The 12674-nt window shown below is 40.9% G+C and overlaps 1 long non-coding RNA gene across 1 annotated transcript in view; it reads left to right on the forward strand.

Annotated features, from left to right (window-relative positions):
- Window positions 1–12674, forward strand: part of LOC129482027 (uncharacterized) — a 200300-nt gene that overhangs the window by 140789 nt on the left and 46837 nt on the right. The window lies entirely within an intron of this gene.

Below are 12674 nucleotides of genomic sequence, written 5' to 3' on the forward strand. Positions count from 1 at the left end.
TTAATAATACTGTATTGCATACTTGAAATATGCTAAGAGAGTTGATCTTAAGTGTTTTGTGTCTCATCACGCACAAAAAAATTGTAACTATGTGAGGAGATACGTTAATTAGCTTGATTGTGGTAATCATTTCACAATGTATGTGTATATCAAAATATCAGGTTTATACCTTAAATATGTACAATTTTTACTTCTTAATTATACCTCAGTAAAGCTGGAAAAATATCTTACTATCTTATATGTGACCAGTATTAGATCAACATACAAAATATAAAATAAAAAATAAAGCATTTGTTCAAAATAATGCAGAATATTTATCCTTACAAAAAGTGAATATTAAAAGATATTGCAGCATGTTCAAAAGGTATATCTTGTTTGTATTATTGACACTGTTGTGGTTGCTTGATATCATAGTAGCCTACATGATCATTTGACCACTGATTACATACTAAGGCCAGAAAGTAGCCACTCAGATATTCATTCAGCTTTCCAAAGGCTCCAGGTCAAGACAAAACCAAATTGTCAATATGGGCAGAATATCAGAACCACGGCTGAACATTTGAGCAGCCCTAATGTAAATGCACGTGTGTTCGTATGTGTGTATACATGTGGCCGCAGATAGATGATAGGTAGGTTAAAAGACAAACGGCATCACCTCTTAAAGCTAGTAACGATTTAATGTTGTCGTTTTCTTTGAACATCTTGCTTAAATGTTTAATTAGAGTTATTATGTCTAAACAAAAGCCAACATCATGTACAATAATAAAATGCTAGGATCCCAAATAAACTCAGGACCCATTTAAAAATGTCCGCTCACCATTGTTGTTTAACCAGTCACATTATTTAACCAGACAGGAAAGTAATGTCTGGTCAGGGCCAAGGTAGTCAAGGGCCTGCCTGGGTGAAGTCTGTGTTGCATGGTCTGTTTGGAAGCTGAGGGTGTTTGGTCCATTACGGCTGTCAGGACAGCCCATGCCCACTAAGCTAATGGAAACCAAAGTCTCATAAAAGAAAATGTAACACTTCAACATTTTCTTCTATTTGTTTGTTTATTGTTTTAGAGTTTTTATCTTTCTATTACTTAAGAAATGGAGCTTTAGGTTCACATTAAGTATGAAATATATAGAGCAAAATTCTTGCTGCACCCATTTTATAAAATAATGATCAATATTTGTACCAAATGCTTCTCTCATTTATTCCGCACAAAAAAATTACATGCAACCTGAATTAGTAAGTTACATTTCATAGATAAGGAAATCAAAGCTACAATTTGCCCAACATCTCACCATAGTTAGGCACAGGCAATCATACTTCAAATCTGCATCTTCCCTACTCTTCCCTGGTGCCCGTTGGTCATGTTAGCACCTGTTTTCCTTGGCACAGGGTCTGCATAGCTTAATAGAGCAGTGAGGTCCCTGAAAGTCAGAGGATTTGCTGGGGTTTATGCCAGAGCAAAGTTCCATGCATTTCTCAAGACACTTGCTCAGCGCAGCACCTGACTTTATCCTAGAGCAGGGGCCATCGCTCCTGGCAGCCCAGCAACCACACTAAGCACAGCCTCTGCACAGCCCTGGACTTCTTCCACCCTCTCTCCATTTCTGTAATTACCTCTAAATTTAACACACGGTCATTAATGATGGTGCCTATGAGAATATGATAATATTTTCCTTCCTTTATTGGATAAGTCCATCTGCCTGTCTTTCCCTACATTTTTAACAAGTGCAGCCTTAGATTAGCAAACCATGGGTTTTTTTTTTTTTCTGACCCTAGCTTCCATGCAAAGCTTCTGGCTTTCTCTATTCTAAAGTTCACTGAAGTATTTTTCTGCTTTCCTGCAGTTTTTAAGTAGATAATAAGTTCCAAAATTCACCAGCCTTTCGCTGAAAGAAGCTTGTCACGGTGGTTGGTAGCTAATGAAGGCCCCTTTAGTTTATCTTCATCAATTGTCAAATATTTGAGTCCGTGAAGTGGTGTGATGAGGTACAAAGACAGATATTTGAAGGGATTTTAACTCATTTGAGCAATTACATGCTTAACTGCCCAGCAATAATCTGTCAGTCTGAGTCTTTTCTACACAGCACAAGTGGGGAGCGTTAGAATAGCTGGATTTAGAACATAAAGGCTTAGTCTGAATGGAAGAAAGGCACCAGAGAGATTAATTGCCAGTAACAAACAGCAGGGCTGCTTGCAAGTTATATATCACATAGTTACCTACCAGCAGTGATGGGGGCCAGCTCACAGAGCAGCCCTGGTTGGGACAAAACAACCTCTGCACAGAACCCTGAGCACTGCCACCAATTTGCAGGGGGGTAGAGAATTACATTTCTTAAAAGTATATACTTGCATGTAACATACACATACATTCATACATGCAATAAAAGCATATTATTGAAAAGTAGCAGCTTTTGTGGACAAACTCATGAATTTAGAGGCTCCTTCTAGGGCTGTTTATCTAATAGTCAACTGAGATTGCTCACCCATCATTCCTACATGAGAACAGTGTGATTTATTCAAGTATTATAAATTAAAATAAATGGCAATGACCAGAAAGCCAAAAATGATTTTGAAAAAGAACAAATCACTCCCTGATTTCAAAACTTACCATAAGCCACAGTCATCAAGAGAGTGTCATGTTGGTATAACTGTAGACATACAGACCAATGAAACAGAATAAAATCTCTACATAAAATAAAAAAAATAATTTCATGAACGAATTTTCAGGCTAAAAGAACAAATATGAGGGAAATGGGTTTTTGGTATTGTTGTTGCCGTTGTTACTGAATGTTGATTTATTTTTTACTACCCTTCCTGGACTCCTGTTTGCTGTGTTGTTCTGCCAGCAGGAGACATCTAAAATGATACCACGTTCGTTATATTTATAGACTATGATGTAGGATGAGATATTCTTCCATTTACTCATGTGTCCATTCACTAATTCACTTGTTTATTCATTGACCTAATATTTCCTAAGTATCCCTTGAAGCTCACTTAGAGGAGATAAAGAGTGTGCCTAGGATGGGTTCTGGGGACCATGTGTAAAGAAGGTGACATCTCAGGGGTCTTTGAAGACCGGCAGAATGCCTAGGGAAGTGAGGAAGGACAGGCGTTTCATGTGGAGCAAAAAGCATGAGCAAAATATGGTAAAAAGAACACTATGGCTTAGATATAAGGAGTGTCTACCTTGGGAGGCCAAGCTGTGGAAACATAATTAGAAAGGCAGGTTAGAGGCAGAGCATGAAGGGCCTTTAGTGCCGCATCAAAGAGGTTGTACTTAACCTGTGGCTGAGGATCCAGCATGGGAAGTTTTGGGGGTAACAGCTATGCTTTAAGAAGGTCTACCTGAGAGAAATTATGTGAGGAGAAAAAAACTAAACCAGTAAAATAGCTTTATTGGTATCCCAAGCAAATGCATAATGATAGAGTTGTACGCTAGGAAAGGAGGGATGGAGAGAAGGAAGGATAGTTGGAATTAACAGGACTTGTCCTCTGCTTGGATATGGTGAATGATAAAGAGGAAGGCATAGAAGATGGCTCCAGGTTTTGAGCCAGGGTGTTAGAGAGGGGAATTGGTGCCATTAAAAAGGAGGACTCAGGGGAGAGGGATGAAGGGCAGATCTGAACAAGAAGATAACTGTATTCTTTCAGACAAATAGTGCCCACGGTAGATGTCCTGGTCCACAGTAGATCGGAAGGCAGATTTAGGGCTCTAAACAGTGCTCATGGCCCAGGACACAGGTCTCATGTTGTCTGCACCAGCATCATGGTTAAAACCTGGAGCCTGGGTGAGATGGTCAGGGGCAAGCACAGAACAGGGAGTTCCATGGGGACCCCCTGCCTGAGGGAAGAGAGTGGCACACTGATCGTCGGCAACTCTTTCCTCTGTGCAAACCTTGAACTGAGGACTTGCAAATGCATTCCATTATCGCATGTAATGTCCACTGCCACCCTGCAAGACTCACCTTTATTCCTGTGTGGTCAGTATGTGTCATGACCAGGTCTGGCCTGATTTTGAGGGATGAAGAGGCAGGTAAAAAGGAGAGTGAGAGAGAAAATAAGAGGAAAGCTCATCTGTGGGAAAATTGGTAGCATTTCATACATGAAGCTGTTTTCCTTCTATGTGCTTTAGTTTTTGCCTCTCAAAACATGTGACAGCCTCACAGATGAGAATGGGTGAATGAAAGGATCATGTTCACCAGTAAGGGGCTACTCAGTCCATCTCTAGAGAATAATGCAGAATAGATGTGCAAAAAGAGAAAATTGTCATTCTGAGTTATGCACTTTTTACTGCCACTCTTGAGACATCTAAATTTTCAAGATTCTATTTGTGTACCTATAGGTTAGCATATAATTGTTGCTCAATACATCTTTATTAAATGAATCAGTTGATACACAAAAGGCTTAACAACCATACCTATATGCCTTTGGGCTTAAAGTGTGGATTTAGACCAGGAAGAAATTAAGATCAATAATAAAAGTGCACTGTAGACAGTTTCTTGGCTGTCTCCATAGGAGGTGGCAGGATGAGTGGTGGTGGATGGCCAGGGATTTGCTGTTTCTAAGGAAAAAGTGAAAGGTTTACACTAGAAGGGAAAGCCCTAGAGAGGAATGTAATCATGTGAGAAGGTAGAGAAGCATCATTTTTTTCAGCCAGGAAGTGTATATAATGAATCAAACCATTCCCAAGGTATTCATTAAATGGTATTTGATCCCTGTTATTTGAGAGACAATGGGACTTCCAATAGCACACTTCTGGATTTGCTTACCCATTGGAGAGATAAATTTTTGCTTTTCCACCCATGATTCGCACCCAGCCCCATTTGGGGGCAATGTATTTGGAGTCAGCTTGCCAGCATTAGGAAGGAATTTCTAACACTGGAACATACTAGACAAGTGGCCCATCTAGACATTGCTTGAATGACAGGTTTTTCCTAACTAGCCATGTGTTCCATATATAACGTAGTAATGACTGCACAAAAAGCACCTAGGGTGATCATTCTCTTCTCTCCTTCCCCCATCCCTCCCACAAGCAAGTACTAAGCAACCAATTCCTGCTCCCAGAGCTATGGAAGGACTCCTAATAACAAACGGCCTGAATGGAGACCTCCCCTTCCCCAGCTAGGTGTAAAGACTTTTAGTCCAAAGCAGCCCACCCCAAGCTTACATTTTTCAGAAGTGCCAACTTCACCCTAGCATGCCATTAAATATCACATGGTGCTCTTTAATATATTCATCTATTTTAACAGAAAAATGCTTGGTTTCCAAAATATTTGCATAAAATGGTGCTCTCACTTTGCTATACAACTTGGCACCACACATTGCTAGACTTGCTGCACCCCAATTTGAGAAGCATGTTCTTGGGAAAGAGATGGAAAGTAAGATGACCACCTTCGAACCCCATAGTCTAGTAGGGATGACAAATGGAGAAGCAACAGTACAGCATGATAACGGTTATGAAGGCAGCACACTTGGGGTCTTTGGGATGGTGACAAGTGCTGCACTCTTGCCATATAGTTTTGTCACACAGTCAGGATAAATGGCCTAAGCGAGCACTTCCCAGAGATGTTGAAACTGACAAGCTAAGGGAGGTCTTTGATCTATAATGAATATATACCACATCATTTCAGAAAGTTGCACATATGACACTCAGTTCTAAACGTCGGATTACTGCTCAGGACCATTTCCAGGTGCAGTTTGCCATCTGCCTCCAGCCAGAGTATCATTGCCCACACCCCCAGTGGCACAGAGTCAGACAATGTGTGCTGTTCATTCATCTTTGCACCACCCGGGCAAGTCTGTCTCCACAGCACAACTAACCAGCAGCTTGGCTTTCCCTTTCCACATGGAAATGGCTATTCCACCACCTCCAGCTCATCCCAGCCATAGGATTGTTCCACCAACCACCTACCATCTCTCAAGATCCCTGTGCTTCTAGGCAGCGCTCACCTGTCCTGCTGCCGTCACTGTTGGTGTGATCTTTCATTTGAAACAGACAGCTCAAACTCAATTTCAAAGTGCCCTAGTAACAGTAGCGATATTCCTGGGCACTCTTTGGAGCCTGACTGATTCTGTGGACAGCAGCACAGGAACTCTACATAATCTGTTTATTCCTGTTGTGCAAGTGGCAGCATATGGTGATGGCAGAGAGCACACCTATGTACCGATGTGACTTGCCGTCGTTGGCAGTTGTATGGTACACTCTGATAGCTGCATACAGGTGCACTGTGGCACACTGAATGCCACAGCTATCAGAAAAACAACACGTGCCCTGCTAGCCCTGCTATATGTAACCAAACCCTCCTGAGTCATAAGACATGCACTGCGCTGATGCCTGACTGCTCACTCAGAGGCAAGATCTCCTTCATGTCTTTAGCACAGCTTGCCTTTGGAGGGCCCTGCATTTCAACAGTTGTGGAAAGGCTCCTCTCTAAAGGCAAACTGACGGATAACTTCTCTGCTTAATGTCTTCAAGGCCCCCCTGTTTCATAAATGTGAAAGACTGAACTCTTTGGTATGAACCGATGCATGAGTCATCTCCCTGCCCACCCTCTATAGGGAGCTACTTATCAATCCCCAAACACGTTGTTCTCTCATGCCCCACTATGCTTCTGCTCACAATATTTCTTCTCCCTGGAATGCCATTCCTTCTTCTTCTACATAGGAAACTTCTGTTTGGCCTTCCAGGCCGTGCTGGGATGCTACCTTGTCTTTCAGCACAGAGAGTCACCCCTCCTTTGGTCCCCAGAGCACATGTGCATGCTTCTTTTGCAGCACAGCTTCGGCTACTCCATTCTGATTTATCTGTATATGTGATCCTCAATTTGCTCTGATTCTCCTGAGAAAAGGGTCACATCTTTGTAACCTTTGTCCTGGTCTTCAGTAGAGTATGTGAAAGGTAGTGGCTATTCTATCCTCCTTTTGCGAACTTTGGATTTATTTAGACCTATGAAACACAGGCAGAGCTAGGACTTCCTTCAGAATCAAAGTCAAACACAAACTCAAGTACATCCAGGGGCCAAGTGAGTAGCAGAAAAGAAATGAATAATGTGCACCCAGTGGAGACTTTGATAAGCTGAAGCACTCATGACCTGGTTCCAGCCAAGGGGCAGCACTCAGCCCCAGTCAGTCACGGCCAGGCAGGGCTGTGGGGTCAGTACAGTCAGGTCTTTTGATTCCCATCTACTCCCACCATCACTCCACTGAGAGACTCCAGAAATCCACATTTTTGTTTAAATTTTTTCCAACTTTTAAGTGAGAGAAACTAACCTTAAAACTTCTAAGATAATGTTTACCAGAAGCATAACAAATCTGTGACTCAGATATAACCAAGAAATTGCCAGATTTGAACCCGACTTTACCTAACCTCTTCTCGTCATATTCCAGGAAAGACTAAGTCTTCCTCACCCCCAACCAGATACCTCTAAAAGTGCAGAGGCGAGTGTAGCTGATTAATTATGAGTGTTAATAGCCTGATGCTTTTAAAGCATCAGTGTTGAGAGGAAGTTATGTCATCAAGGGGGTCGTTTAATATACTAGTATAAACATTATCTTTTCTCTACCTAATGCACCCTCAAATTGTCACCTCCAAATATTGAAACATAAATGTGCTTGGAATTTATAGTACTGAATACAGTGGAACGAGGTCAAGCCATAAGTCTAACATTTCATATGTTTGACTTTCATATCTGACATCCCCATTCCCTTGGGGCACAACTTTTAAATTATTATTTGTAGACCATCTTTTTCTTAACCACCTGAGAAGTGCAATTATCACCCTGAAATGCAGTGTCTGGGGTCTCTTTTTTTTCTGAAATGGAAATCTTATATCGAATTACAGACTTAAGCATACAATTTATTACTGTAGAATCCCTGACAGCCAGTCAAAAATATGTGTGTCCACAATGTGAAAACTAGTTCATAATTACAGTGAAACTTAGATCATTTTAAAAAGGAAAAAAAAATAGGCGCAGTATCTATTGTTTTTCATAAGATTGCCATTTTCCTCCTATCACCGTAGTTATTCATATCATGGATGCCAGTTTTTGCTCCTTCTACCATCTTGATCCTGATCATGAAGTACAGGAATAAGTCATTTTTTAATGAAATGTAATGAATGCACATTTGTTCTCCATTCCACATTTGCTGACTAAATACTCTCCAGCATGCTGGCACATTACCAAAACAGACCGCCATGGCATGAATGAAACTCCAGCTAATATCTGAAGGGAGCAGAGCTCCCAACGGGTTTTAAATCCAAGAGCTCAGAATCACCAATTGAGACACTTAAGATCCATCCTCTTTTCCCTAAGATGAAAGCAGATGTTCAAGTGAGTAGCATGTGTCTGCAGTAACAACATTGGAAGTTTAAAGGGATGATGTTAGGGGAGGGAATGGAGTAGAAGGGTGTGGAAGGAGGAAAAGCAGCCCTTGCTAGAACTCCGATGGCCAAGACCTGGCCAAAAGACATGACTGTATTTGAAGTTTTGCAGTCTCTTGGTTCCAGCTGACTAGTCTATGAAGTATAGGCAAATTTATGCCATTTACAATGAATTTGTTTCTTGAGTAATTGACTGGAACTGATTAAGTAATTAACTTGCCCTAGGTATGATTCCTACTAGGCATTGCTCTTGGAAGAGTAGAATTAAAGTTACCAATGTGCCCAGTTGCAAACTTAGTATCATCTGTTTTCACTCGTAGGTTGAGACAGAACTTGCAGTTCAGCTAGTGATTACAGCCACCTAGCTAGTGCCTGAATCCCCTATATGACAGATCAACAAAGCATTATCCATTTTGCAGTTCTGTACCTCCTATAATAGGGAAACTTACAAATATTTTTCCAATGCTGAATCTATCCCTTTTAAGTTTACATCCATTGGCCTAAATCTAAATTATGAAGACATCCAAAACAAAATTAATTTCTTATCTGTGTGACATCTCTGTAGCCTTTCCTCAAACAGAAACAGACAGCACTTAGGACCTTCAATGCCTCTTTTGTTCCTGGTTAAATACCCATTTTTTTTCACTTGCTCTACATATAATGTGGCTACTTGACCTTTGCTTGGCAGAATAACTCCCCATGGAAAGAAGTTCATAATCTCAGATCTAGTACTAACTAGCTGTGAGCCTTGTGCAAGCCACTGCTTACTCAGTAAATTGGGGAGCTATCTTAAACTGGAGTTTTTCTGACTTCACTTCTACTCCTTAAAAATAATTTGTGTTTATATCTTTCCTTTTTTTTTGCTGCTGAGCCAAACGAGTTATACAAATCAAAATATTCAACAGCATTTTGTTTATTCATTCACTTAACCTCTATTTGTTTAACGTTTACTCTATGTGGGCTGTTGAAATAAATTAAAATGGAGACCAGGCATGAAGAATCTCTGCAAAGATAAAGCCAGTTAGGCTTCATAAGTGACCTTAACTTTGCTTGAATTGCAAACTCAAGCAAACTTAATTCGGGCTATTTCTTATAAATGCCCATGTTAAAGAAAAATGAAACAAGACTCATCAATCAGAAGCTGCCAACTAACTTCAAGTTTTATAAGTAGAGAGTTTCCAGGAGGACAGACAAAATAAGGCAACAGTATGACTGTAACCAATCAAATATTTCTTTGCTTCACTCCCATGTTCACCCCATAAAAGCCTTCCTTTTGCATTCTCTTGGTACAAAACTTGAACCACTTCTGATTTGTAGCCATGCAGTTCATAAATCTCTGTTTGTTCAAATAAACTCTAAAATTTTACTGTGACTCAGTTTACCTTTTAACACAGCTCTGTGTTAGATCAGGCACTAGGATTATGGCCGATGACAAAACATCGTCCCTGCCCTTATGGAACTGTCATTTCTAGTTAGGTTATCAACCCAGACCAATTCCCTGGCAGTTTGGTCACCCTGTCCTGCGAGTAATGAAAGACTGGAGAGAGAAGCTGCTCCTTCAGAAGAGCTATGACTCCCTCCTGGCCTAGTTTTTCCATGAGAGTATTGCTGTCATAGTGAGAGGCCCTGAACCTGTGGACATGGAAGGAATTGGAGGTTACTCTGTCAATTCCCCACACACGTGAAACTCTTTAACCCCTTTCCACCTATCTCCCCTGCACCAGTGGTGCCACTGTCAACATCTACCTCTGCTCCTCGCCTGTCAGTTTCTCTGGCATGTGACTCTCCCAACTGCATGCATCGCTTCACCACCCTGGTGTGAATATGTTTTATGGGGAGTCTCCTTGCCACAGACATTCCCAGAAGCCCAGAGTAACCGTCTTTTGGAATCATCCCAATAGGTGGAGCACGTTTTTCCAAATTAGTTAAGTACCTTCTGCTGGTTTCTTTATGGTTGATGTTGCATATCGTATGTGTAAGGAGTTCAGGATGCCTCTTACCCCTTTCCTTTAAGTATTCTGAACAAAGGGGAATGCAAAGTGAGGTAAGTTTCACTTCATGAATACAGACAGGTCCCGATTCCTCTTCAAATGAAGAGCTTCTGATTGGAGAATGGCACTGAGGTCCTGGATTCAGCAGGTTTCTTGCCCCTAAAGCAAATCTGAATCTGACCCCAGACTAGCCTTCTATGGATCTGCCTCAGTCCAAAGAGGGAAGAATGGAGCACTTGTACAAGCTGCTTGGTCGCTTTACTATCATGCAGACGAAAGTAGAAAACTGTCCCCCTTTTCTAGAGTCAATGAGTGAGGCAGGAAGTAGGAAACTGGCAAAGAGTATACTGCTCACGGGTAGAGACTTTTATCAAGAAAGCAAGACCGCCTGGGGAGTGAAACCCCTTCCTCGGCACTTCACGGCATCTTGCATGTATTTCTTTCTTTTTTTTTTTTTTTTTTTTTTGAGATGGAGTCTCGCTCTGTCATCCAGGCTGGAGTGCAATGGCGCGATCTCAGCTCACTCCTTGCCTCCTTGCATGTATTTCTCCTTTTTTTTTTTGAGACAGAGTCTCGCTCTGTGGACCAGGCTGGAGGGCAGTGGCTTGATCTTAGCTCATTGCAACGTCCACCTCCCGGATTCAAGTGATTCTCCTGCCTCAGCCTCCTGAGTAGCTAGGACTACAGGTGCATGCCACCACACCCGGCTAATTTTTTTGTATTTTTAGTAGAGACAGGATTTCACCATGTTGGCCAGCAGGGTCTCTACTGCCCGCCTCGGCCTCCCAAAGTTCTGGGGTTACCGGCATGAGCCACCACGCCTGGCCCCTTGCATGTATTTCTATGTGGTGCTCCTCATTTTGTAATTGTTCATTTTCCTATGAGTGCCCTGTTACACACTCAGGCTCTTGAGGGAAGTGCTGTGCTGCATTCACCCATATCTAAGCGCATGGCCCCCAGTAGACATTCACGGAATGTTTGCTGAACACGTGCCTTGGCTCTCATCTCTCTCTAAATAGTCAAGGTCCTTCATTTCTCCATGCCATCACTTCCTGTGGCCATTGTAGGAATTCAGGATAAATACTTTGCTTGTGGAAAAGGAAGTTCTAGAAACGAAAGTTTGCTTTTTCCTCTTCATTATCCCATTTTGATGGCTATAATTACATTGTGGTTTTTTTGAAAATCATATTGGATTAACAAATAGAATAGCTCATAATTTGTGATGTTTCAAACCATCATTGACATAACCTTTTTGTTTTCTTTAATATTTACAAAACCATAAAATGCAAAGATGGAAATAATATATTGAAATATGTTATATAGTTTTTAAGTTCTTGATGAGGTCAGTTAATGGGTTTATTTACATTTTAAATGAACTTTAAAAAATCAATCATGCAAGGTAGCCTTCTAATAGCTGCACTTATGAATATACAATGTATTTAATATGGCACATTAAATAAGAAAGGATAAAGATGCTTGCTGCATCTACCAACAAAATCCTATTGATACAATTGGTTCAATGAAGTTGTCAGAATTTACCAAGAAAAAACAAATGACCTCTACATTCATCACCGCTAAAGGCTCTTGCTAATTAGCGTCTAGAGATATCATGTTATAGATGCTTCTTTAAGAGCTATCAGCTCTCCAACTCTGCCTAGTGACATGGTATCTATCAAAGTCTCATGGTGCCTGCAGTTCTGACAAAAGGCACTCCAAAGAACTGGCATGTACCACCACATTTGCATTTTTGCATCTCATTATGAACATAATTGCATACCAACACAGCAATTCTTCTTGACTATCTCAAAAAACATTATCAGCAATGTCTGAAATAAATACTTAAATGTCAACTATTGACAAGCAAGAAAAGCTGACCTTTGAAGGTCCTCATTCTTCTGAGATGCGCCCTGCTATGACTCACTTTTTAACTTTCTGTCTGTGTTTGATAACAGAAAAGGAACACAGTGGCTCTGAGAATTGTGTTTTTGTATGACAAACCAGAAGGGAATCAAGAAATTGCAAAACTGCAATCCATTTATCATTCCTACTAGGAGTCATTTGAGATTGGTTGAATATTTGCCATGACAATTCTTAAAGCCACTGAAACTTTAGAGAGAGTGGACATCAACATATTTACAATGGAATTTCTGCAAAATTATATAGTGACTCTACATTAACAACTGAAATGAGTTTATCTGTGATTAATATTATGACAAAGAACCAAACAACCTTTCTACTACGAGCATGCAACCCATTTTACACATTGTCACAAGTAGAGTCTGAGTGTTGGACAAGTACCAGCAGCTAAT

The sequence above is a fragment of the Symphalangus syndactylus genome, chromosome 5, assembly GCF_028878055.3.
Source record: "Symphalangus syndactylus isolate Jambi chromosome 5, NHGRI_mSymSyn1-v2.1_pri, whole genome shotgun sequence".
In the NCBI taxonomy this organism is placed as follows: domain Eukaryota; kingdom Metazoa; phylum Chordata; class Mammalia; order Primates; family Hylobatidae; genus Symphalangus; species Symphalangus syndactylus.